Source organism: Tachypleus tridentatus, chromosome 8 (assembly GCF_004210375.1).
Source record: "Tachypleus tridentatus isolate NWPU-2018 chromosome 8, ASM421037v1, whole genome shotgun sequence".
Classification (NCBI taxonomy): domain Eukaryota; kingdom Metazoa; phylum Arthropoda; class Merostomata; order Xiphosura; family Limulidae; genus Tachypleus; species Tachypleus tridentatus.
Window position 1 is genome coordinate 45,510,428 of NC_134832.1, and position 5,080 is coordinate 45,515,507.

Consider the following 5,080-nt stretch of genomic DNA (forward strand, 5'->3'; position numbering starts at 1 on the left):
AGATTGATTATGCTATTTATATAATTTCAAGACTGATAAATAAGATGTAATAATTAGCTACCAATAGTTCTATACTTTGTAACATTGATAAATATTCATATACTTTTAGTACCATCAGTATTTTTAAGTAGAATTTCAAATAAATATAATTATAAGATAAAGAAAGCTTGAATTGGAACTGGAAATAAAATAAATATTTCCCTTAATTAATCCATTTATCCTGATAGCTTACAACGCCTTTATGTTTTCTGTTCAAAGTATTTGATTATTATTATTTTAATTTTTTTTAGTTTTGCACAAAGCTACACAAGGGCTACCTGCACTAGCCATCCCTAATTTTGCAGTTTAACACTAGAGGGAAGGCAGCTAGTCATCATTATCCACTACCAACTCTTAGGCTGCTCTTTTACCAATAAATTGTGGGATTGACCGTCACATTATAACCCCCACGGCTGAAAGGGCAAGCATGTTTGGTGCAACATTTTTTTCAAATAAGAATAGTCCTATGTATCTTCCATTTGTTAATGTTATTAGTTTCTATGGTACAAATGTCAGTTTAACTGTAATATAGAATAAGGGAAATTTTTCCGTTCAACAGTGTTTGATGGAGATATGTGCAAAATAATGAAATATGAATATGCTGCTTGTGAAAGATATGAAAATAAAACAATTTGTAGATTTGATCAGCCACAGGAGTGATTTCCTTTTGTTTTAAATTTTGTTGCAGTATATTTCCACCTGATTAAATCGGTCTTTAAATTATGAACATAAAACTTCATCCCTCATCTGTCTAATTCTCTTTTTTTTGTGCTTAGCTTAATACCTTTTATGTTCAGTATGTCTTGGAATTTATCTCCTATTATAATATCGTAGAGACTTATCAACTATTAATTTAAAAACTATGCAACTAATTCTTCAGTTTGAAATGTAATGAGTTAATGTGGGTAATGAAGCTATGTCATTTTGTTTTTCTTTCAGAGAAACCATCTGATCATAAAAACAACAGTCATGACCTAACACCACCAGTTCCACAGCAGCTGTTGTCTGAAAAAACAAGCGCTAATGGTCTACGTCAGAATACGCCTGAGGAGCCGCAAGTATCTCAAGGTTACAGTGCTCAGGTGTGCCATTACTTGATATTTCTAAATCAAAAGTCTTAGAGGTCTGTAATTGAAATCAAAACTGTATGTGAGTAAACTTGCAACTTTTCAAAACTTTATAGAAACAGAGTTATTAAAACAATACTTTAACTTGACATCAGTGTTTCAGACTTTTATATCACTTTTATGATTTAAATGTTTAATATTATCTCTTTATAAGCAGTAGTGACTTCTCAGTATGAATGCAGGTTTTAGTTTCAGTACTACAAGTTATGGTTCAAAGCTACAGTAATATTTTATGTTCTCATTAAGGGTATTTTTTCCTAGCATTAATTTTAAATTAGTTTTCTTTAGTTGTATTTTTCAGTGTACTATTCCATTTTATAAACATTTCTCAATATATTTATTTAAGTTTAGATAATGTTCTTTCCATCTGATTAAGAAGAAAATCATTGTCTTGTGGATTTTTTATCAAGGTCAGGACATCCCTATGAGTGATACTTAGAGCACCCTAAATGTTACTCAATGTTAATAAAATTTAGTGTGAGTTAATTATTTATATATTGGAATGAAATGAGGGAGTGATAGTGTTGTAAAACAAAACTTTAAAAATAAGAATCATTCTGCTGTGATTTAAGTTAGTTTCTTTCTGAGCATTTGCAGTTACATGGCAGAAAACCTATTGGATGGATGTTATCTTTTGAATCAAAAGCTGGTTGGGACATTGCTGTTAAAAAATGCTCAGGCTATATGTGAAAATAATTTTTAATAATTTTATCTAGAAAAAAAGCTGCAAGGATAACTGTCACTTCTTGTATTATCCTCTCTTTTATAGGATGAACGTTGGAGACAAACCCCCAACAAACCATTGCTCCTTAGTGCAACCAAACATAAGGTTAGGATTTCAAAAATGTTCTAATATTATTGTAGTTATCCTATATTTCTTAAAGTTGCATAATTTCTACGAATCCTAGAAAGATCTTGTTTGTGATATAAATTAATTGACCAACAGTAGTAACTTAGAAGCACATTAAGATTTTACTTAAGTTGTACATTTATTTAGAAAATAAAGCTGTAAGGATAATTGTCACTGTCTGTATTATTTTATCTTTTACAGGATGAACATCAGAGAAAAACACCTGACAAACCATTACTGCTTAGTGCAACGAAACATAAGGTTAGAATTTTCAAAAATATTCTAATATTAATGTAGTTATTTTATAATTATTCAATAAAGTTTTAAAACAGTTGGTAAATAAATAAACAATTTGTATTAATAATTAAATTATTAAGAAGTACTTTCAAGTTGCTAAATTATATAATATAATTATATAATAATTAATGTAGTTATTTTACATTCTTTAAGTTCCATAATCTCTCTATAAATCTAGGAGATCTTGTTTTGTAATACAAGTTAATTAAACAATAATACTAACTCAGAAAGAAGTCTGTACATGCTTTTATTTTAATTATATACTTTTGTTTTAATCAATAGAATTTCATATAAGCTTGGCACAATAAACCTGTAAATCACTTTATGGAATAGTGTCCAGTTTATAATTATTCAATAAAGTTTTAAAACAGTTGGTAAATAAATAAACAATTTGTATTAATAATTAAATTATTAAGAAGTACTTTCAAGTTGCTAAATTATATTCAAACTGTTAATAAATTGAAATTTGTTATCCGCTTTATGTACAATTATAGCAACATGTGGTGTGAGGACACCAAGATTGCTTATGTTTATTACATGTTTACTTGAAATGCTATAGATTGTGGTATACTCTGTATATGTGTCTGATACAGACTTTGGGGTAATGTTTTCTTATTTCTTTAACATTTTATAGTTTCTCCAATGTGTTTGGTAGATAAAGTAGATGTTAAATCCTCCCTAAGGTTTTTTTGTCTGGGTGTGTTTGGTGGGTGAAGTAGATGAGAAATTCACCCTCTGAAGTAAGTTCATGTGTATTTGTTGGTTGATATAGATGTTAAATCCTCTCCTCAGACATATCTAGGAGTGTTTGATGGGTGAGGTATATGTTAAAACTTTCTCTGAAGTTGTTCCAGGTGTATTCTGTAGGTGGAGAGGTATTTGTTGAATTCCCTCTGAAGCTAGTCCATGTGTACTCAGTGGGAGGGATAAATGTTAAATACTTTCCTGAAAGTGGTCCAGAGGTTATTCTGTGTAAGGTTTAGGTTCAGGAAAATTTCTGGCCAGTAGTTTCCTGTTCAAGGTAGGCATTAATGATAGATATTATGGGCACAGTGGTGGTGAATGTTTTTGTTCATCAATCTTTAATCAGATCCAATGGTACCAGGATAATGACCTAACTGTGGTTACCTAGATTTCATCCATACAGTTCCTAATAATGTATGTATCATTAAATTCATTGCAGTAAATTTCCCCTCACCATCACAGTCATCCTGATTCTTTCATGTAGTCATGTATATTTTATGTCAAGGGCCATCATGGAAACAAAGGTAGAGTCTCGAGTTGTCTATAAAGAGTACTGGTTACCAATGGTACATTTGCTATTTCAGATGAGTTTTACCCCAGTGTGCATGAGAAATGTGCAATTTTTTGTTTGTAAATCAGATAAATATAAACTGCAACAAGCAAGAAATTACCAAGAACTTGGCAAGTTCAGAGCAGTTAGACTTGAAGAAATGTGCAACCTTTTGTTTTTTGTTTAATGCTGCATAGCCTATAATTTTACCAGCATAACGCATAGTGCAACTCCTCCTAGAATACACTTGCTAGTATAAAGATACAAAGGCGAAAAATGTGTGTACAAAATTTACCACTTAACAGATTCATTTAAGTAGTTTATAAATGACTTATTTGATAGTTTTAATAGATAAATTATTGCCAGTTAATCAGTGGGAAGGATGCATCTGATATGTTTTTGATTTTTTTCTCTGTAATAAGCTCATTGACTACAGTTTTTGTAATTGTATATTGTAAAAATTTTCTAAAGATTATGTAATGTATTTTAAAGAAAATACAAAATCGTATAAACCTTCTGGGGTAGTGAAAAAAATTTAAAATTAAGAGTTCTGTAGCAAATCATGGCTTAAAGATTAATAGGTTGAAACACAAGGAAGAAAACAAATTCTAGATAATTCTATTTATTAGAAACAAAAGTAGTAGTTAGGGGTTTTACTGTACATGCACACAACCTATGTCAAACTGTATCAAAACATTTGATATTTTGTTGTTTTTAGATGTATCATGGAACTGATCTTGGTTATGAGTTTGACTTATCATCAACACCAGAACCACCAGAGGTTACATGTCAGTTCTTAATTCCTTTTTCATTACGATAAAGCTTAAGTTAAGGTGCAAGTTTTAAACCATCTCAAGACTTGATGTACTCTGTTCCTCCATGAGACATGAAGAGCTCATTCTTTATCTTAACTTTATAAGGACATATTGTTATATTTAATGTAAATTTAGCTGGTGATCGTGATAAACAGTGACCTCTCAATTGACTTTACCAGCCAAGGTGTGGTCATACGATGTAAACAAAGGGGAATGTGGAGGCACTACTACAACTATTGAACTTGCTGGATTTTTTTACTTTTTGTTTTTAACTTCATTTGTGTGTTTCAGTTAGGCCTGTTAAAAATTATTTTGAGGCAGTTCACTCTTAAATTATTATATTTCTCGTTTAAAAATATTTTCCTATGATTTCAGCATATACTAGAATTAACCTTTAATGTAGTTCTTTAACTATTAATATTATCAACTTTCAAAAGTGTCAGGTAGTTTCTAGAAGAAACATGAAAAGGTTTCAATCAGTACTAAATTTTTTTATTCATAATAATTCAGTAAAACTGGTTTTTCATGATTGTGTTAGTACAATTTGTATTTAATTTTTTTTTAAAGTAATAAACTGAGAAACATGTTTTTGTTTCCATATGAACGAGATAACAGGCATGTTATTTATGATTTTGTTAATAAAGTGTGATCAAAAGTA

The 5,080-nt window shown here is 29.9% G+C and overlaps 1 long non-coding RNA gene across 1 annotated transcript; it reads left to right on the forward strand.

Moving 5' to 3' along the window:
- The first annotated feature begins 956 nt into the window (after positions 1 to 956).
- On the forward strand, positions 957 to 5,080 carry LOC143224137 (uncharacterized). Its single transcript, XR_013013231.1, has 4 exons — positions 957 to 1,121; positions 1,936 to 1,995; positions 2,218 to 2,277; positions 4,326 to 5,080. It is a non-coding gene; the product is annotated as an uncharacterized LOC143224137 (long non-coding RNA).